This window comes from Malurus melanocephalus, unplaced genomic scaffold (genome assembly GCF_030028575.1).
Source record: "Malurus melanocephalus ecotype Western Australia unplaced genomic scaffold, MMel_1.1 scaffold_338, whole genome shotgun sequence".
Lineage (NCBI taxonomy): Eukaryota > Metazoa > Chordata > Aves > Passeriformes > Maluridae > Malurus > Malurus melanocephalus.
The window spans coordinates 726,573-749,238 of NW_026623570.1; the positions used below are offsets into that span (position 1 = coordinate 726,573).

General features: G+C 49.5%; 1 protein-coding gene across 1 annotated transcript in view; it reads right to left on the minus strand.

The window, feature by feature from the left end:
* PPP1R16B (protein phosphatase 1 regulatory subunit 16B) overlaps positions 1-12,561 on the minus strand; it is a 58,537-nt gene extending 45,976 nt beyond the window's left edge. The window contains exon 1 of the mRNA XM_057377996.1: positions 12,463-12,561. The gene's annotated coding sequence lies outside the window, so the exon portion shown is untranslated. The remainder of the gene's footprint in view (positions 1-12,462) is intronic.
* Positions 12,562-22,666: the final 10,105 nt, after the last annotated feature.

The following is a 22,666-nucleotide window of genomic DNA, read 5'->3' on the forward strand; positions in this document are numbered from 1 at the left end:
CATTGCAGCCCTCCTGCTGCACCCATCCTCTGGCAGCAGGCACCAGTGAAGAATTCACAGGTATCACCTTGAGGACTGTCCCTCAGGGGTACAGAGTGGCCAAAGGTGTGTGTTCTGCACTGGTGCTCCTGCTGCTGGCCAGGACCTTCCCAGGGCTCTGGAGGAAGCAGCAGAGCAGCTCATCACTGCTGCTCCCTGATGAGGGGAAGGGCTCACTGGAACCCAAAAGCCCAGCACAACCCAGAGGCAGCYAGAAAGGCACTGAGAGCAGGAGGTGACAGCCCAAGGGACAGCAGGAGCAGCAGGGGAGGGCAGGCACAGGGTCAGCCATCCCCCAGGCAGGAGGGTCAGTGGATGTGCCTTGTGCTGACCACACAGCAGGAGCTGAGGGCTATTCCCTCCCTCCCACACCCAAACTGGAGGGGAGGGCAGCAGTGTCCCCCTCCCACCCTTCCCACAGGAACAGCTCCCCGTCATTTCCTCAGCTGTGTCCCCACAGAGCAGGAACCACACACAGCCCTGCCAAGGCTCCCACCCCACCCCAGACACGGGAGCTGCTCTSACCTGCTGCACCTTTGGGAAGATGGCAAACAAATCCATCTCCCATCCTGCTGTGCTGGATCAGGAGCTTTTGGGGTTTGTGTGGTTCGTTTGTTTAATTAGCAGAGCACACATCAAATCCAGAGGGTGTTTCACGCTAAAACCAGAATAATGCAGAACCATTCCTTGCATGACTGCCCCTGTCACCTCCTGCCCTTTGGAAAAACATTTCATCAGAGCAACATCCCCAGGTTCATCCACCTGGAAATGACCCCAAACGTGACATCCTCACACACCTACACCAGGGGACTCGGCCACTGGGCCACCAAGTGCAGACAGAGGGGGACACAGTGACACAAACTGGGAAGGGGGGGTCAAATCACAAGAGCTATCCCTCCAAGGAATCACTGCCCCAAAGCACTCATTGTCACCTGCAACGCCACAGGACAGCCTCATTTCCAGCCTCCTGAAGGTTTTCAATTATTTTTTTGAAGTTTAAATTTTTATCCCTCTGATAACGCTCCACCCCCCCTCCATCTGGGATTCTGTGCACAGATTGTGACACGGTGGGCACTGCCCACCAGCTCCTGTGGGACATCGGGGCTGTGCAAGGCTGAAATYAGGAATGAACACACATCAAACCCAGCTGGGCACACACCTCAGCCAGTGCCTTCACAACAATCTGCAACAAACCCTCCTCCAGAGGTGCAGAGCATCCACGGTGAGCAGAGAACACACAGCAAGGTCACCTGCATCTGTTTGGGCAGCAAACTCACGGCAAGAGCCACTCCACCACCTCAGGATTGCTGTTTCTAGTCCTGTGCTCCAGCYACAAGGTACTGGTGCAACCTCCTCGTCCCTCAGTGCTACTCCAAGAGCTGTGGCTTTTGCTCCTGGTGGCAAATTCTTCTTGTACACACATGTGATTCTCTCTGTTGAGCCCCACAGCAGCCACAGGATAATCACAAAGAGGAGCGAAAATTATGAAAATTGCTGCTGCATTATTTCATTTCACTGGTATCTTACAAGTAAACAGCTCCTTTCCTCACTCAGGGCTTCTGCAGCACTTTAAGGAGATGCTCAGTATTACCAGAAGAATGGTTCCTCCTGAACGAATGACAGGGAAAGTGGCAGGAAACATAAATTTAAAAAAAATAAAATTAATATATATGTATTTCAGCCAGGACCCCTTAGGGAACACAACTCCTACATCTGCCCTGGAGTGCTGATRGGGAAAAGCAGGTACAGAAATCTTCTGAGTGAGAGATCTCACCAGAAATTGGGAGTTTCAGGAGAGATTCTTGGCTTTCCCACAGGTTTCTTGTATGCAAAGTAAGTAACTTAATCTGTGCCCCAATTACCTTCTTAAAGTGAAGATACTGTTTTACCCCCTGCAGCCAAGGAGCTTTCCTTGCTGCCTGCTGCAACCCTGGTGAAGGTGCATCATCGGAAATTATTTTTCTGGCTTGATGGGAAGCTTAAAATTTCAAGCTAAATTCTTCTCCAGAGAATTAAAAACATTTTGGTTTATCTCTAGCTSCAGATAATCTCTCTGTCTTCGATGAGCTCCTTCCCAGCAGAGGGAATTAAATACAAGCAAGAAAAAAAAAGCAAAACAGCAACTCAAAACAATCTCTTTGGAGCCAATGCTGGTAATAGAAAATCTTAAGTGCCTCTTTCTTTTCTCCTCCCAACTGTTCCACTCCTAACAATACTGGCAGTTGTTTGAGGAAAGCCCCTCGGTATTTTCACTATATATTTCCTGTAAACATTCAAGGCAGCACAATATACATTCTTTTTCCTATCAATATTTCAACGTGGGCTTCCTTAAAAAAAAATAAAAAATAAAACAAACCCTTGTGTGCCAAGCAGCCCTCCCCCACATCAGCCTGGAAACACTCTGCTGGTTCCAGGGGCACTCGGGGAGGAGGAACACAAACCTGGTGGTGGTCCCAGATAGAAAGGGCTGCAGAGCTCAGTCTCGGCTCAGCAGACACAGCAGGGAAGGGTTTCGTGTCTGAGCACAGCTCACACACACGATTTAGGGGCAAGGCAGAGCATTAAAGCTAAACCAGCTCAGATCTCACCTCCCTCCACGTGGCTCCTGTGCAAAGCTGTTCCTGGAGCCCTGCTCCCAGTGCAGGGCAGCGGGACCTGGGGGAATTTTTAAAACCCTTTTTCTGAAAGCTCTGCAGAGCAAATGCACCTTCCTGTGTCTGCTGCACACAGCACTCCCAGAGCTGCAGCTTTTCTGTGCTAAACTGCCCTTGTCTGGGTAAATTTTCAAATCTAGAACGTCCACGTGGATAGTTTCCCACTCACCCCTAGCTGGGGGTTTCTCCTCCTGCCCCTATTTTTATTCCCTGGCACCCTCCTCACCAGCCAGGCTCCAGAGGCCAGGCAGCCAAGCTCTCACTGGCTCTCCTCTCCATCCATGGGCTATCCCAAGTGTAGTCAGGGCCCTGAGAACGCTTTCAAGGATGCTTTGGGGCTGTAAAACCTGCTCAGCCCCCTCGCTCTTCCCCAGGGTGAAGTTTGGGTTTTCCTCCTGCTGCCAGGTCAGTCAGTGAAGCAGTGAAAACACTGCGGGCTCTTGGCCATGAACTTCCACAAAGAGAAGGGACAGGGGCACTTCTGCCAGCTTGAACTCGAAAATCTACCAGTGATTTCGAGGCAAAAATCAGAAAGTTCAGGACTCAATTTCAAACCACACCAGAACAAAGCATTCCCTTTCAACCCAGGGAAACCTCCTCAGTAGCATGTAGAGCTGGAGACAGCACACACTAATTGCCCTGATTGCTTTTCTCCCAGAGCTGAGGGCTGTGTGTCTGCAACCAGGAGCAGAGTTCTCCCCTCTGTGCCCCAGACAGCCCCAGAAATGATGATGATGCTCAACAACAACGAGATTTTATTCCTTCGGGAACCCAGCACACACCACTCCCCTCTCCCCTTTGCTCCCCTTAGCAGAGAAACGTCTGTGAACAAAATTTAGAACGAAATTTATCTGTGGCATCAGAGGAGCAGCAGGATCCCTGCCCTCAGGCAAAGAAAGGAGGATCAGAATGGGATTTCTGTGCAAACACGAAGAGAATCCCAACTTCCCTCGCACGAGAGCAGCCCATCCTCTGAGCCAGGCAGTTAAATATTGAAGGAAAGGCATGCAGCAGCTCCGATTATGTGGAACAGAAATTAATTGAGGGCGYAAGTCTCCGATTGGGCTCTCCATTTTATTTTTTTTTCCACAGCGCATTATGTGGGAGTGGGGGATGCAACGCAGACACCTGCAGGGAAAGCAGCCCGACCCATCTGTGACAGCGATATTACCTCTTTTTATTTGTTTTTCTGGTTAGAGCTTCCATTTTTTATCAACCCTGCCACAGACAGATGTGTGGAGGCTTCCAAAACTGCATCCCCCTTCCTGACATTTTCAGCTACACATCGAGAGAGCTGTAATTTGGAAAAAAACCGTTTTTTCCTCAAAACAGGCTTTAAAATAAGACATGGGAAATTTTTTTGGGAAAAAAAAGCAAACTCCAAGCTAATTTCCAACAGAATGTCAAAAACAGCACTGGAAGAGCCCACACCCTTCCCTCAAGATATAAATTAAAGCCCTATTCGCACCCCACTCTTTTTAACAGAAATCCTTCCATTGTTTAAAGCCATTTACACATATTTTGGCCCACGGAAAAAAAAAAATAATAATCCTGAGAACAGCCCTATTCTGGCACAGCAACAAGCTAGATAAGTGCCTGGATTTTCCATTTGCACCTCGAGCCATGCCAGGGTGGGCTGGGTCAGTGGCAGGGCTCTTACAGGCTCTCAGATATTCACAGAAATGTGCTTTTCCCTGGAAATACCTGCACAGGGCACCCCATTTGCCCCCATACCGATGTGYACCCCCAGGGCTGTGCCTTTTGCCGGGGAGTCGCCATCCAAAGGGACTACATTTCTCTATTTTTAATGATTTTCTGGGGTTTTTTTTGCCACCAGAATGAAGTCCTSCCTTGCTCTCCTCTTTCCAAGGAAAGGTGTGACTCTGCCAGCTTCACAGAGCCAGTGATTGGCAGAATTTACAAGTGTTTGCTGCATACCTGACAGGAGGAATATTGATTYTGTGGGAGATTTATGAGAGGATTCTCTTCCCAGCCATCTGACCCATCCACTTTAAACTGCAGTTGCATTTAATTATTGCTAACAAAATGCCTTCAGCTCTAAAGCTTACGGACATTATCGAGCGTATCTATAACAATTCCAATAATCCTCAGAAGGTCTTAACCAAACAGCACAAGAAGATGCTCTCTGACCCACCCTGCATCCATCAGGGAGCCCACAGAGCTACTCTGGGTGGTGTCACCCTCTGCAGGGACCTGCAGGGTGCCCACAGCTCTGCTGGGAGAGTAAAGAGGTGAGACTTTGGGAAAAATTCATTATCCACGCTGCAGCGTGGGATGCTTTGTTCCACACAGCTCAAACATCTGGATTTGTCATTTAGGGCACAGCGCTTACACTTTGGTGAACTCCACAATGACTTATTGCATTGCTGAGCCACGCACATGTCACCAAAAAATTCACTCTAGCTCTCCCAGAGTCTGCACATGTCACCAAAAAATTCATCCACCGGTTCCCCCAGAGTTTGCAGGTCAAGGTCAGCCACCAGCACACAAGAAGGGGGCCCTGAGGCTGCTGATCCCACACTCAGATAGGGTCAAGCCTCCTGCAGCACCCTATACAGCTATAGGGCACCCAGGCCAGCCCATTCACTGCAGAACACACAGATCAGGCGTGTTTTCCCTCAAATCCCACAGGAACTTCACAAGAGCATCCTCCAGAAAGTGGAACCACGATACTTGAAGAGGCCAAAAGCTCCTTAAGATGCAGATGAGCAGAAAGCTGCACGGAAGGCGGCTGTAGATGAGGAACAGCAGCTCCAGCACCGCCTCTCGCTCCCAGCCCCGCTCCAGAGGAACTCTCCTTATCTCAGATGCGAGATTGAAATGACACGTTTCGCTAGCAGAACGCTAACAAAACCTCAGCACAGCTCTCACCGTGCCAGCATGGCCCGTTTCAGCCGGCACCCAGACTCCAGAGCAGCTTGCCGCTGCCTTGCTGGCGAGGCAGATTTTCTGTTTCCAAAGAACCTTATTTTTAGGCGCAGCTATCAACCCGCACGTCACCATCCCTGCCCTACTTTCTGTGTTTTCTGCATCTCCTCTTGGCCATGGTCACGGTCAGGGCTGGCTGTTGGCTTGGCTTGCTGCTCTGCCAACACAATTGCTCTGACATCCAGTTGGATCAAACATTTACCACTTACTGGTTTGGAAATAGGATTTTGGATGGTTTAGATTGACTTGACTTGCAAGCAGGGAGCCAGAATTGCTGGTACAGCTCTCCTTATCATCAGTCCAGTTCTTACTTTGCTTCTGCCATTTCTRGGATTACCAGCACAAGGGTTCTGCTGCCCCAGGCCAAGGACAACCAAGGAAAACCTTGGAAAACTTCATCCACTCATGAGCCCAAGGTTCAGCCATCCTTCTCTGCTGTCCCAATGTGCAAACAGTCACACCTGAACAAGGATATTAAGATTTAAGGGCCAGAACTCAGCTGGGAAGAATGGSTGCTCTTAAGTGAGACTTCCTGAASGATTTTCTGGGCAGAGATGCCAACCCTGCCCTTGGCTGTGTAACTGAATGTTTGCTCTGAGAACAACATTGCATGGCAGAAAAATCAGTGTAAATGTCAAATTCAGGTAGCAGGGGCATCTTAAAGCCTGAAATGTGACCTGATCCCAGCTGGTGGGGACGGCCCTTCTGCATCCCACAGACAGAGCTGCAGCCCTGCTCCCCSCTGCTGCTTTGGGGGGGCTAAAGAAATCAGCAAACAAAGCCCAGCCAGCACAAAACCCACTCCATTTCACCAGGTGAACTCTTATTCAAAACCTCACCAATAAAAAGCCAAGTCCTCCACAAATCCCTAAATCCCAGCTCAGCACCAGCAAGGAGAGAAAATGAAGATGTTACTGGGCACCTCACAGCCACATGGGGCTCTCAGAGCTCCCTTGGATGGGTATTTGACCTTTGAGCTGCTCAGCCAGCCACCAAGCAGAATCTGTGACCATCTCCAACATCATCACATGGAGCCACCTCAGAGCAGCACCCCAGAATTGGGGTTTTCCCATCTGGATTGTTAAAGATGCCCTAACATCCCATGGAGCAGCTGGGACACAATGAAGATGAACAATGCATCTCCAGCCTCCCCTCCTGGGTTGTCCTCTCTCCTCCAGAAACACCCAAAACTGCAACTCCTGCCTCTGCCAGCTCAAGGGCAGAGCATCAACACGTAGCAGACCCTCACCTACAAAACAGGGTAAGAGCAAACTCACAGGAAAGGTGTCTGGGCAGCTCAGGGTGAGAGAAAAAGTAGGGGAGAATTGCTGCCAGCTTGTTTGTGTGCACTTGGGGTGGCACTTCCAAGCCTGTAATTGTTGCATAATGAATTTAGCAAGGGAGTTCAGGAGCTGTGATTCATTCAGGCCAAGAAAGCATGAGTCAGCCCCCAAAGAATCATGAGATGTTAAAATTACATACATTTAACTTGAGCCTGACAAATCCGAGGGAGCAATGCCTCAGCACAACTCAAACCATCATGAGAATAWCACCACTCCAGCTCCTGACAAAACCAGAGCAGCATCAGAGCAGAGCCTGTGGCCACTGCAAACAATTTACACCAGCCCAGCCCAGGTCAGCAGCCCCAGCTCCYAAAAAGGCACCTGATGCTGTTTCTGTGCTCACATTGGCTCACAGAGAAAGGTGGTGAGGCCTCACCCAGCCTGAGAAAAGCTCTTTTTCAGAGTGTGAGCTGCTCAGGAGCTGGATGGGGACAGGGGAGGACAGCAGAGGCGGCTGTGGGAGCTGGCAGCCAGGGTGTTAGAGCMAAGCACAGAGCTGGGGGCGGAAAAGGACTGCAGATCCCTGCAGGGGACCGAGCTTGAAACAGGGAAGATTCATTACAGAAAATGATGCCTGAGTTGAGGAGTTTGGATTGTGTGGATGCAGAGAAGACCTCAGGAAAAAGAAAAGTCCAAATAAAAAKAAGGTGTTTTCCTGGCTCTGCTGGGGATCCTGCTTAAACCATGCCCTGTATTCTGCACTTTCAGGGCCGGCATACACGGAAGGAAAGTTATTTTGAAGYGAGACAGGGCAAGAATTCAAAGCAGAACAACTATTCTGGGTTAACTCCCCAGGTGGCTCCTTATTCTAGAGTGGCAGTACCTTTTCCTAGTTTAATTCACTGCAAAAATAGATTAGGCCAGTGGTTCTCATCTGCAAGGCCATGAGAGCTGATGCTTTTAGAGCTTTTGGAGCATCCTTAATTGGAGCCTGGATATGGGGACATGGGGGGCTCCAAGATGCAGATGTGGGAGTCTAAATTTGGGGATACCATATTAACTTARAGCAGAAAAGACACAACAGCCTGCAGGAGGGTGTGCACAGCCACAGGGCTGTCCCTGGAGCACCCTGGGGACACACCTGGGCAGGGGACAGCCCAAGCAGTGCCCTGTGCCGGCCATAAACCAAACAGCAGACACCAAACCCACAGCCTGCCCTCTGCACACAGCCCGAGGCCTCCTTGTAAAGCCATTTTTTGTTTGAGGTTCCTTTGAATTTACCATTTATCAAGCTCCCATTTGGCCCCGCTAATCACAGCCTATCGAGCTCTTTCAAATGCAAACACGGAAATGTACCCAGCGAGGGCACTTCTCCCGTTTATCCTTCCTGCTGGAMTCATGGAAGGCTACAAAGCAGGAATGCCAACCCACCTGTCTCACGCTTTTCAGCCACTTCCCATGGGATGAAATCAGGTGATTATTCTGGAAAAAAGCAGACTGATCTCTCTCCCTGCCAGCTAGCGACGTTCAAGGAGAGCAAACAATGTGCTGTGCGGGAGAAAGAGCATCCCTGTGAAAGTCAAGGGGAGAGGCGGATGGGCAGCTCCAGGACCTGCATCAGCACATGGATGCTGTCTCTGGAAGCAGGGACAGCCAAGCCACCTTTGTCAAAAGCTTTGCATTTCCTCGCCGGGCCTCTAGAGCCAGCGATCGCGCAGCTCACGTAATCCCCGGCAAACGATACACCATTTGTTTGCTTTGTTTGGGTATTAAGGCTTAGCCTTCCYCGAGCTATTCATTCTTTTTCCTCAGTGCCTACGTGGCTGTTAACCCCGGCGCTGACACAATTCTGAGAGYTGCGAGGAACAGCTCTCTTAGGAAGAGCCACATCCCTGTGCAGGTGATGAGTTGTGGCTCAGTCCGGTGTCAGCAGCTTCACTGAGAACCCATTCCCACTGTGCCGGGACACCCGGGCTGCTGCATTCACTCCTCTCACCTCCCAAAGTCTGACAGCTTTTCTGCTGCTCCTCGCTACAGCCAAGTGCCCGGCAAAGTGGGAACCACCCTAAATTCAGGGGCGAGGTGCAGGTCATTCCCACACACAATATTGCACCCTGTGGTGAGCCTGCAGTTGAGCAGGACTGGGTTAGGAGCGGGTTTTGCCTTAATCYCAGCCGGACTCAGCTTAATCCCAGCTCCTGAACCACGCTGCCAGCAAAGCACCCTGGCTCCGCGGTCCTTCCAGCAGCAGCACCTTCAAAAAACCAAAAACCTTAAAAAATATAGTATCTGTATATATATATATATATATATATAAAGAAAAAAACCGTGTTGGGCAGTAGGAAGTGAGAGTCCAGAACAGTGCCTGCCCTAGACAGGGCTCTGGCAGCAGCAGAGCTGGTGTGGGATGGTGAAGATGCAGCAGAACGGGGCTGTCGGGATGAAGCGCAGGGCAGCGCTCGGGAAGGAGACAGGGAGAGACAAGCAGATTAATAGAAGACGACAGATTTCTAGTAAGATTGCGATAAGCCTCTTGAAACTTCCCTGAAGGATGAGCCAGCTGGCAAGACCATCCTCAGAGGTGGTGTGAGTGGCTGAACAGCCTTGCAAGGAGCGAGCAGCTGACCCCTTTCACACGTCCCAGCTCGCTCCCGCAGCTCCTCAGGCAAGGAAAGCTGAACAGACTACACCTGGATGCTTCTACCCTGGCCTTCACCTGCAGTTCCAGCCCTCCTGGCAGAGAATCACTGGCCCTGAACTGTTCTGAGCSAGCAGCGAGGTCGGGCTGACCGCAGCACAGCGGAGCTCACCGTCCYGCTCTCCCTGCCTGGCCACCCAGCACGTTCCATTGCCCACCAGGGGCTAATCCTGGCCCGTGTCCCCAGTGCTGGGCCACGGAGCTGCCAGGCATGTTTGGGAATTGGCACGTCACTCCTTTGCCAAAGCAAGGGTGGGGATGACACGGTGATGAGCAGGAACCCTGCATTATGCTTTCGCTCCCTTCCTAAATTCAGGATTGCTGGGATCCCCCTCAGAACAAAGTCATCCAAAAACATCACACCCCACTGAGCAGTTTCASCCTCTGAGGAGGAAGAGGAGAGGGCTATCCACAGGAAGTGTTAAGATTTTTATCCTTCAAAGGACAACACCTGCTGGAGGTGCAGGGGACACCACGCCCAGGTAGGGCTAAAAGGAAGAGCTCCCTGTGTCCCGTTTCCAGCACCACACCAAAACCCCCTCACAGTCTGAAACTGGAGGYTTCCTTCACCTGCAGCATCTTTTTCAGGAAAATGAAGAGCAGCAGCCAGTTTATTTGATATAAAGCAAGTTTTCCTTCTTAGGCAAATTAGCTGCTGATATAATTTGCCCACTGAGGTCACTGAATCATCATTTAGCAGTTTCAAAGGAGAGGAGATGAACTGCAGGCCAATTTCCCCCCTCCAGCTCAATGACTGATTCAAAATGCAGTTAATGATAGTGGCTCATAAGTATCTGGCAGAGGATTTGAGAGAGCAATTTATTGCCCAAAAGAGACGCATCTCTTCCAGCCAGAGCAGCTCAGCTGGTGAAGATGCAGGATCTGATTTTGCCATCTTACTTGACAGCTGTTAAATACTCAAGAGCTGCTAAACTTGAGTTAGACACAGGTAAAAGGAAAAATAAGAAGCAGATCCAAAATCAGGTTAAGGAAGGTCACAGTTAAAACCCACTTTGTCACCACCCAGCAAGAGACCTTTTAAAGGATGGGGAAAAGAAAGGAGTAATAACCAACAAGACTTTCAGCACAAATCATGCGTTTCYGTGAGTTTGTATAAGATAAAAATGAGACACCCCCTCATCCACAAAAGCTTCATTATTTGTCAACCTCAGGCTCCGTAACCAGTGAACACTGGTTGATGTTTTTCTTCTTGCTGGATGAAATGTGCCTAGAGGCAACAGGCATTTTATAAATTATTAAACCAAGGGAAAATAAGGTTCCAACAAAGTGACTGCAGAAGCGATGCAGAAGCACCAAGGAGCTGGTACAATTGGTACCAGCACATTCACACAGGGTCATTTTTCCTGCCACAACTGACTCAACAACAAGACATTGTTAGAAATGCACATCCTGGACACGTGGTCTTGATGGCAAAAAGAAGACGTGATATCTCAGCATTTCATCACATCCATCACACGYATCTGAGGTTCAACACTTTAAACCTTATTTTTCTTATGAAATARTCACTTATGTTTTCCAGTCAGACGGAAAATAAGCTTTTTTAAAACAAKTCCAGCCTCATGAGAGCTCTCAGGACATGAAACAAAACCCCATAAAAATAATGTAGTAAAGAGTATTTTAATATTTGCAGTTTTTTATCCAAGCCATTATGCAGAGACTAAACAAGGAAGGGAAAAACATAAATTAAAAAGTATTCTTCACTTGTAGGATTAAATTCCTTACATCTTTCACAACAAACACGATCCACCTCCAGACTAAGTTCTGTTCCAGCCAGAAAAAACCCTTCTGCTTTCTGCCATAACAGCACTTGGCCCTTCCATCTGTGAAAAACCACTTAACAGTAATGGCAGGGCTCAGGACAGCGGGTCAAGGAAGGCTGGGTCAAGGTGAGACCTAGGGCAGCCCTGGTAGCCACTGTTCCCGAGTTCTCTGAGCATTTGTTCAGGAATGGGAGGGCTCAGAGATGGGTTTGGGGCTTTTTCCCCAGGTTTGTGAACCCTCTCCTTTCCCTGACAATTTGTGAAAAGCCACTGTTTCTGCTATTACTCTACTGCAGCTTGAAGCATCTTCCTCCTCCTCGAGCAGTTACCGGAGTGCAGAAAAGATCTTTTCACGATAAGCAAGCAGAGAGAGATAAACATGAATTTGTTGGCTTGTCAGACTCAACCAAAAGCATCTCTCCCACCACTGACACCTCGGGCCCTACAGCTGGAGAAGGAGCTGAAGTTCAGACTGAAGTTCCCCAGGTCTGCTAGGAGACTGTCTCCAAGAAAACCCTTCACCTCACACAGAAACCAGCACCTGCAAGCCCACGTCAGGAATTTCGGCTGTTCTTATTTGTGCTACCTCGAGTAAATTTCTTCCACACCCCATTCGCGCCAGAAGGGAAAGGAATTCCACACGCACCGAGCAAAACCCACCCACGAAGAGCCCGAAGCGCCGTGGCTCTCGCACGATGCCCCGCGGCACAGGCGGCACTCGGACACCGCGACAAACGCTCCGGGGAGCCACAACTGCCTGGAGAGGGGGACCCGCTGCCCATCCATGTGCCACCCGCGTCCCCATCCGTGTGCCACCGTGAGGACAGCGGGGCCGGGCTGCCCGGGGAAGGCAGTGGGGCTGGAGTTACCCAAACTCCGCGCTGACCGCGGCGGGGACCGCACCCGCGGCACGGGTCGGCACGGCACGGCACGGCACGGCACGGTACGGTACGGTACGGTACGGTACGGCACGGCCGCAGCATCCCCCGGACCGAGCCGAGCCGAGCCGAGCCGGGCCAGCCCGCAGCCCCCAGCCCGCTCCCCCTGCCCGCACTCACCGCTCCGCTCCGCTCCGGCAGGGGCCCGGCCCCGCTCTCCCGCAGCAGCAGCAGCAGCAGACACAGCCCGAGCAAGCAGCGGCGCCGCTCCCCGCCCGCCTCCGGCCCCGCTGCGGCCGCAGCTCCGCCCCGAGGAGGGGCCGGCACCGGGAGCGGGGCCGGGGGCGGGCGGGGAGCGGTGCCCGCCCCGCAGGTGAAGCGCGGAGCATCCCCGGGGATGCTGCGGGACCCGCGGGCTGGTCCGCATGGGGTCGGCGGGGCTCTTTCTGTCGCCGCGAGGGGTAATTAAGATAAATAAATAAATAAATAAATAAATAAATAAATAATTTTTTCCAACAAGTGTCTGAATTTCGGTGTAAGGTCGCACCCCTGCCCAGCTGCCGTGGTTAAGGTTTGCCCCGACTTGTGGCGAGGCGCAATGTGAAGGATGCTGCTGCCCCCACTGAGGCTGGAAAGTGGATATGTGCTTTAGAAATTGTTTTACCAGGGATTTTGGCATAAATATCTAACCCCGGCCCCAGGTTCCTATTTGCCACAGTGATTTGCTGTTAAGGATAGGATCCCAGAGAATTTTTTAGGAGAAACCAAAATCCACCCCTAACGCAATGTAACGTCAGTCACATCAGGCTCGTAAACACAGAGACTGATACCGAAAACAAACGCCATTCCTGAAGCGTGCCTTATGCCAATTTTATAGGCTGATAAGAGCCTTTGCCAGGAGTCAAACCAGTCACCAGAGCTGGGAGAGAAGCCAAGAAGCCTCCCGGGGCAGGGAGTGGCACTGGAGAGCCCACACGCACCCACGGGGAGCAGAGCAGAGAAGATTCCTCATGCTGTTGTCAGATATTGTGTCTGGGATCAGTTGCCTTTTCCAGGGTGAAATAGGTTTCAGGAGGTTTGGAGGATTAATCACCACGGGCTCTATTTCTCCTCAGGAAAGGGCCTCTTCCCAGACTGAGCAGATCAGTGGGGAGCAGCTCTGGGATTGAGATCTGGGGTTTCACTGAAACCCTTCCAGATCAAGAGAGGCCTTTAGGTTTGAAATGTGAGTGGCTCCCTTGAACAGAACAAGGTGTAGGTGAGTGTCCACAGGTGATAAACCTGGATCTCTGCAATCCTACAGGAGTGTGAGACACCATCCACAGGGTGAAGRTCTGGTTAAGGGAGCCTACTCTAACATGTGATTGAGAGCTCTGTCCAGAATTCACTCATTACTTCTGCAACTTGGCACAACCACATTTTGAGAGTCACCGAGTGACCCACGGACACATGGCTTAACTGCAAAACTTATTGCTGCCTCTACATATGCACAAATCTGAAAACAAAGCTCATAAGACTTCCATTCTCCCTGTTCTCCTCCTCACTGGCTCCACAGAGATAAAGGTGCAGGATGGATGGAATGGGGAAAGCTTTAGCCAAGTTAGAGGGTAATTACAGCTCTGGGACTAGACTTAGATCAGCAGCCAGGACCTTGGCAGCCCTGGGCTGCGCAGGGTGGAGGCKGCTTTGCAGAGCCCAGTCTGGCAGCAGGAGCCTTAGCCCAGGGCCCTGGAGAGCTCAGCAACTTTGCATCAGTCTCTGAAGTGCATAATTCAGTTGTCTGTTTATTGAAATTGTGTTGTAAGCACAGCTGCTTTCTGAGGCACGTATGGAAATGAGGGGGGAGTCACAGAAATGCCCTGGCTCTGTGCCAGACCAGTGAGTCAGCGGAAAGAGCTGAAATGCAGCTTAACAGCCACAGGATTAAAAAACCCGAAAATATCCCCCAAAAAAGCTCCCCCAACCCCTCCCYCCTCATTTTCTGTTCAAATGTGGGTATCAGCATTGAGATTGGGAAGATAAGGACAGCTACAGCCTCAGCAGGTTCTTGCAGTGCCCAGGGCCAGGACTGGAGACYTTCAGGGCACAGGGAGGGCTGAACTCATCTCAGAGCCCGCAGGCATCTGCATCATCCTCGTGTTTGCTGGCAAATCAAAGCCTTTGCTTCAGTTGCCAATACCAAGGTTTGGAGCTAGAAGAGAAATWCAATGTTTGTTTTCTAATACGCTCAAAATTCACTGCATCAATTTTCCTTTTTTTTTTCCCCAGGGACCTAGGTTAAGAAAAAAAACACAAATCAAAGGTGAACTCTCATAAAAAGCACCACTAAAGCATCCAGCATTTTCAAAGACCCAGTTCCTAGATTTCCCTTCCTCGTCCAGCATTCAATCCAATTTCACAGGTACTTCTGGTTCCTCAAATTCCTTTCTTTAGAAAACCCACTATTTGCTGGGAAGATTTCACCCAGGCCTAACAAGGGGATTTTTCTCTTGTGCTTTTATAACACCTAAATTACTCCGCAGTCAGACGAGCCTCATGGACTGAACAAACAGGTAAAAATCTGCAGTGGCTGAAGGACACTGAGCAGTCCCCGCAGCTTGGACACACAGGAGGAGCTGCCTCGGGCTGTGCTGGGTGTTTAAAGTGAAGAAGTGACAGCAAAACTCCTGCCCTGCTTCTGCAGGCATGCAGGGCACGCGTGCTTGTGGCTGCTGCTGGTGTCAAGAGAGAAGAAAGCGCTRGTGTCAGCTTGTCAAACACCCAGCTGGGCGTGGGTGTGCTGCACCTGCCACAGGACTGAAGGTGCTGCTGCATTTTTCCTCTCCTCTCCTCAATATGAGCCTCCAAACTCTGCAGTTTTAATGCCCTGGCAAAGTTTTCCTTTTCCTTTCGCRACGTTTCAAGGTGTCCTGGTGTGTTTTATTCCAGCTCGGAGCTGATGGTGAGCAAACCGCCCATGTCCTCACTTCAACCTGCTGCAAAGGAGCCTCTGCAGAGCTCATCCTCTGCGTGCTGCACATCCAAACACCTCTGGGAATGCCCATGGGCACAGTCTGGCAGYACAGAGAGGGCTGGGCAGCAGAGAGAGTCATGAGGCAGCAAATGAAGGCAGGAGTTGGTCACAGATGGTGGACACGGGCTGCTCCCAGCACTGGGGCTTGCCCAGCACAGGAGGGGGAGCCAAATGGGCAAGGGAGGCATGGAAAGGAAAGTGGGTGAGATGGAGATGGGGAAACAGGAGGAAATGAGCAAACTTGCAGGTGAGGGCAGGTTTGGGACAGGGATAGTGGGAGGAAATCAGTGGTGCAGCACAAGGGGAACTGCAGGGTGGTGGGAGGGCAGGAGGGACTGAGCTGTGGGGTGTGGGTTCCCTAGAAGGCAACAGCGAAGGGCAAGGAAAGGAAATGATGGTCAGAGCAGGGGAAACACTATCCTAGAGAAAGACACACGAGAAAAAAAACAACATTGGTTCTTCTCTGTAAAACAAACAAACAGATTCAAGGGCTTGGAAAGTGCTGATTTCATGGGAAGGCTCGCAAATGTCTTACACATTTACACCCTTAACCAGGGTGTGACTTAAAAGGAAAAGTTAGAGGAAGGAAATCAGTAAGAGAAGGACACAGGAGGACACCGAGGGAAATCTGAAAGTGGCAGAAGAATTGTGGGGCTAAAAGAGAGGAGGAGAACCAGGATATTGATGCTGATTTCAGTAGAAGGCCAGGGGAGGATATCAAAAATTAGCTGAAGAATAAACCAGGATGCAAAAAGAAGGTGCATAGAACTGGTACAGCTGAATTTAAAAGTGCTGTGGTAGGAAAGGTGAAAAGTAACTGATATTTCATGATTCAGCATCAAATCAGTAAAAAAACTTTGCAAAGGTTCGGCAGGAGGGGCTGTGATCTTGAGGACATCACTCTGCCAGCTCTAGGAAAACCCACCCCAAACTGGGCAGTGAACTGGCAGCTCCAATGATCTCTCCAAGTATATCCTCACCACTGCAGGAAAATTAACACTTGAGATGGTGCCAGTGGCAGTTTGTACCTTGTAAATAGACCAAAAGAAGAAAAAAAGATTAATTGATCAATCCTCTATATTTATACACACATCCTTATCACAGACTGCCACTCACAGAGGCCAGCTCCCTCCAGGCAGGGCAGTCAGTGCCAGCCCAGCATTCACCCAGGGCAGTGAAAGATGCAGTGAAAGATGCAGTGAAAGATGCAGTGAAAGATGCAGTGAAAGATGCCATCCAGGGCTTTCCCAGCAGGGCCACCTGCAGACACAAAAGCCAGGAGCAGGTCTGGAGAGGAAACCTGTCTAAACACACAAAGAGCTGGGACCAGGCTGACCTCTGAAGGATTTCAAGCCTTGACAGGAAAGGAATATTAYAGGCTGRTSGGCAAAGATCCATGGTTTGCAAGGYTACAAGTCRAAATCCCTGTGGTTAGGAGCTGGCTGCTTGCCCAGGGTGAAACCATCCTGGTGTTTTCAGTCTGTTCCTCCTCATCCTCTGGCTGAAGGAACCTGTCCACCTTGCCAGGGACAGCCCCTGGCACCAGGTGAGCACATCCATGGGGTCACTGGAGTGCCTGCCATGAAATCCCGTGGGGTTTGCTTTGATGGGATTGCTCTGGAGGGGGTTTCCTCCCCCCCAGCTCAGCACAAGCSCTGCAGTGACAAGCAGGAATCGCTCTGCAGTGGAGCAGAGTCCTGCAGAGCAGCAGCAGACATGCAAAACAGTGCCTTTAATCTCACAGCTCATCCCTACCTCCCTTCCAGTGCCTCCAGTCCCTGCTGTGTCCTCCCTKGTGCTGCAGCACAGCAGAGCAATGYSGGGTAGGTGCCAYCTCCAGAAGTTTCTGGGGAACACCACACAGACAGCCCAGCATTTCTTCAGTCCATGGTTTGGGAGCTGAAAACCTTTTCTATTATTGCACCTTGGTTCTTGTCTCCTGCTCTCACACAGCAGTTAACACCTGTTACTTGCCTTCTTTGCAGCAGTTTGGGGAGGTCAATCACAAAGATCCTGTCCAGGTATGAACTTTGCACCTGGCTGGRAATTCTGCAGGTCAGCAGTAAGCTGGTTTGTGTTTATGTGTGTGAGGAGCTTTGAGAGGTTTTCAGGGCCAGACCCAATTTACAGACTAAACCATAAAAGCACAACCCTCTGCTGGTGCTGCACAAGCTCYCTGCACTGACACATGAGCAATAAATGCTGTCTCAGGGAGTTTAAAAGTCACAGCCACTCGTGGGGAGGGGAACCTCACAAAACAGTCTCCAGAAAGAGTCAATCAGAAGCAAGACCCTCTGCTTCTGATTCAACCTTCCCTGAAATCAGGCATTTCTGGACAGCTCTGGTGTCAGTGATGAAGGCTTTTAGGAAGAAARTGTCACATCAGGCAAAGCAGGATGCTCCTAAAACATCTCAGCACTGAGCTATTGAAGGATGGTTTAGCATTTAGATAAGACAATTCTATTTTATTTGCAACCATCATTCCTGATGGCGCCCTTGAATTTCTCAGTTTCTGGCCTTGAAGAAATCATGCAGCCCATAATTCACCTGGGGAACAGGGATGGGCCTTCACCTGCACCTCACAAAGCTGATTTGGGAAATTTGGGAAACAATTGCTGGGAACAGTGCCCAGAGAAAGCAGAGACTTACACAGAAACCCAGAACAGAGCTGTGCTTCCAGGGTGGGTACCTCAGCAGAACGGGGTCTACAGCACCCTCACAAACACCTGCAGCACCACACTTTTCTCTAAATTCTGGKTTTTTTTTTTTYAATTTGTTGAAAAAWGTCCTGACCCAACAAYGTAGCCCTTGATCACAGGGACRCAGCAGTGTTGAGTGTAGTGATAAATACAAATTTCAAAACACTCRTTTTGAAAGCAAATGTCACTTTTGCAGAGCACTGTGGTTTAGAGGGAAGGTCAGGGCAAACCATGACATTTTCTGCACAACTCTCACACACTGGTCCCATTAAGGGGCCTTCCACCTTCTATTAGGCTGCCATTGATTGGAATTAATTAAAATATCTCCTGTGCACTGGACTTGAAACTCATCAGTGCTTTGTCATCATCTGCGAGCTTTCTCCCCAGTTTAAGCAAATATTGCCTGATAATCTGGTTTGCAGTAAGCCCACAGAACATTCAGCCACAAAATACCCCGTGGCATTCAGGTGTTTGACAAGYTGAAGGGTTTAAGGGTGTGCCTGGCATTTCTGTTTGGACACACAACCGTGCAATGTATTTTTTAATCCAAGCTCAGAGAGAAACTTGGCCTCAGAACCCTTTGGAACAGAAACACTGCAAACACGTTTCTGGAATCATAACCCGAGCCCTTGGCTGGTTCTGGTATTTAACCCTTGAGATGAAGGGTTGTGTCTTGCAGTGCCCTGGTTCTGCTGTCTGAGGAGCTTCATTTCCCACTTTTCAGGTGGGTTTATTCACAGGAATTTCTGACTGTTCCCATGGCTCTGGTGCCTTCAGTCAGTGCTGCCCCTCTCCCAGGAGTGACCCCACACTTTGTCCCCTGSACCAGCACCCCAGAATGAGCCCATAAAAGGCTGGCACTGCCCTCCCTGGCTCTGAGCAGCTCCTCACACCCCAGACAGCTGCACCTGAGCTTCAGAGGAGCCCAAATCCWGCAGGACCTGTCCATCTGTGGAGCCCAGGAGCTGTGAACACCAGAGCTGCTGCTCAGAGCCCAGCACTGCCCCGCTGGGAAATGATCCTGGCACACCATGCATCTTTCATGATGCTCTCTGCACACAACACACTTGATAGCTGAAGGCATGAAAGCCTCAGCAGGAGTGTCAGGAGCCTTTGTCCATCTTTCAGAGCCAGATCTAGTTTCTACAGCTGATGAAAGTCCCCCTGTTGGTTTTAGCAGGGCCTGAGGAAGGGAAGCTGCAGCTTGGGCTTACAGCTGGGAGAGCCAGGGGCTGTTTTTAGGGATTTGAACACAAATATTCCATGTTTAGGACTTCCTTCTCCATGAGATGGGTGGCTTTACTGCCCTGACAGTGATGGTGCTGTGCAAACACAAAGCTCTGCTGCAGAGCATTGGAATAACCTGAATTGTGTGTTCRGAGTCCAGCCTGTCACACACACTGAGTGTTTCCAAAAGGGGACAGAATGCCTTTGCTCTTTAAATCCATAAATTCTCATTTAAATCATCAACATTTAAGAACAGTGAGAATCAGAACAAAGCGACACCAAAAGATATCAGGAGGCAGCAGAAACTCAGCTTTTTATCAAAGTTCCCTGACATCAGAAATACAGACTCAAGGTTAAGGTACCCAGCCTTAATTGAATATTCAGTATTACACAACTCACGCAGCACAAAAAGCAACATCAGGATTCTTTTTTATCCCCCCTGAGGCTATTGAGACCTGGTTTAATGATGTATCAAGACAACCTAACAGGGCAGAACACACAGAACAAACCCCATTCCCTGGTTATGGGGGCACACAAATAATTCCTGCCCCAAACTTGGGTTTTATTTTGTAATCCCCCAGCTTTTCCCATTTTTAGCAAAGCAGTTTTTTCCCCTCTCTCAGTGCATTCAGCAGTTCATCTGGGCATGGCTCTGCATCTATTGCAGGTCAGGGTGTTTCTAATTGCTTTCACATGTATTGCAGTTAAGTAGCTCTTGGTAAAGAACAAATGAAAAATCATTTTTTCACTGAGATCCTAAGGAGCAGGAAAAAAATCAAAAAGTGATGATGACAACATACACTGTCCTACAGTATTTTAAATGAGGGAAAAGAAATTGTTTCTAATCAATATTAATTGGAAGTTTCCTACTCTGATACTGGTTCACATTGTACCACCTAGTCTGATCATGGCCATTACTGTTTGTCTGATATTTTTTGACACGAGGATGAACTTCCAGGAAAAAGAAATATTAAGAAAAGAAAAAGGAACAAAGAGCAAAATAATGGTTGTTTCACAGATGAGTTTTGCTCACACACTTCTCCATTTTATGACAAATAAAACTGTTGATTTCTAGTTCCCTTTAGAAGATTTGGTGCCTGACCAGGCAGAGTGCAGAGGGGTCACTGGAAGTTCTTATCAATTCCCCACATCCCCTCTTCAATCAATGCTGCCTGTTTGACAAAAACCACATCTAACCATGCAGTTATTCAGCTGTTCTGAAGGTGCCTGGATGGATAAAAACTCCCAGCACTGGGGATGGAGTTATCAAAAAGGAACCACTGCCACTCACWTTATATAAACAACACCTCTTCAGCCTGAAAGCATTAGAGGTGGGAAATCAGCAGCCAGRGCAAGCACAGAGCTGCCACACTGCWCRAGTTCCCAGGAAAAACAACTGCAGGGAGGAAGATGGCATTCTAGAAATAAAGAAGGACACTGGTGAAGTCATTGCAAAGCACACAAGACACTTCTAAATGCTGATAACTGCTTAGCATTAATGGTGTTTTTTTGATTCCACCCCCAGGTGAAGGAATAAAGCCCTGATGTTTGAAATGAGCACTCTTGAAGGTTCAGTAGAATTAATGGGGGAATGACTCAGTGCTGGTTACCAGCAGAACTTGAACTGGGGGCTGGTGGCACTGAACAGACCCCAAAGGGATGGGGTCAGCTCCTGGCTGCCCCAGTGCTCTGCAAGCCCAACCCCACTCATCCCCTACAGCTTTCTGAGAAGGATTATTGTGGAGGGAAAAAGGGAGGTTTTGTGATGGTTAATCTAAGTAATCTTAACTTCTTAAGGTGTTGCAGTATTTTTATATTCATAAGAGAAATACAATCGTGCAGATTAGAGTGCAGGGAGAATTTGGAGTGTCTTCCTCCATGACTGGAGATGGACAAGCTGCTCCTTGGTCTGAGAAGGTGCTAAGTTATTCCCAAGGGGCACTGGCTGTGGTTAAAGTGAGAGACTTCTGCCCTGCCTTGGGCCACCAGACCTCTCCTTCTGCCAGCTTGGGAGGAAGGCTCCCAAAACAGCCACCAAAGCCTTCAGGTGGGGGATGGAACTGCCCATCYCTTCCTCAGAARCCCTCASTCAGCACTTCAGGGCACTAAATAAYACMTAACACAAAATGCTATGGCTAAGCTTCTTTARTAAGATCTTAAATTTTCTTGGTAATGGTGTTTTAGAAGCATATGGGGTGTGAGGCATCAGTGAAGTCACCAGAAATGCAGATTTATGTCTATTAAATCTCACAGCTGCAGTGAATATTCTAAGTAAAAATTATTTCCTTGGTTGTCCTTTAAATCACACTCTGAGAAGTAATTTTAAYGCCAGGTCTAGAGCAGCCTGATGTTAAAATATCAGAACTTTGTATCAAGGACATCATCTGACCTTGAAACAGTAGGGGAAAAAAATCATCTAAATCTGAATTACAGTAGGAAAAAGAAAGGTTTGCAAAAGCAATGAATATTGGTTTAAATCTGCTCCCACAGATATCAACAGAAGCCTTGCCTTGTTATCAGGCTGGGCAGTCATAAATCACCTCATAATGCCTGAAATACTGATTCTGCTGAGCAAGGGGAAAAATCCTGCCTTTTCCTGTGGGTGGTAGGCTTGAAGCCCTCACTCAGGTGTGTGTCTATATAAACACAGATATCCCCATGGAGTGTGAGTGGAGTTTCAGGTCAGACTTCTTAAAAAAAAAAAAAAAAAAAAAAAAAAAAAAAATCAATTTGCAGCTCTCACAAACACAGAGATATTGAGGCTCACTGTGGAGGCCAGGTTTTGGCACATCTTTAGCAGCATCATCCCCCAGGCCATGGAAAAGCCCTGGCAGAGCCCAGCTGGAGGTGGGAGATGTTGCAGTGCTCCTTTGGGAGCACAGGGACTGCAGGGCTGAGGTGCTGTCAATTCACACTGCAGGGAGGATGAGGAGGGAAAAACCCTCTCCTGCTTCCTTCTGCTAATTCAGACAGCTCCTTTCATTTCTTAGGACAAAAATTAACGGAGGTAATGGGTTGCTATAAATTCCTTATTAGTGGAATCCTGATGTTTTCTCTGCCAGGCACAGGCACAGGGCAGCACTGAGAGAGAACATTGGCGTGGTTTTCTTGGGCTCTCCCATGGTTTGGGGGAGGAACACCCAGTTTGGAGATCACCAGGAGCTCCTGAATGATCTGTGGACAGGCATGAGCCCTTCCCCTGCCTAGAGGGACTGCAGGGACAGGCACAAACCCAGGTGCAGGCACACTGGAGGGGTGTCCCTGGGTCACAGCCTCTTTTGTCCTTTGTCACCTAACCCAGGGCCTCTGGACACCTCCATTTGCTGGGAAATTAAAAACAACCCAAACCCTTAGTGTCCAGGTTCCCAGGGCTCTGGCACTGCCCACACCATAATGAACCCTCAGCAATATCAGCCTCTCCAGAGCTCAGCCAACAGCCCCCAGC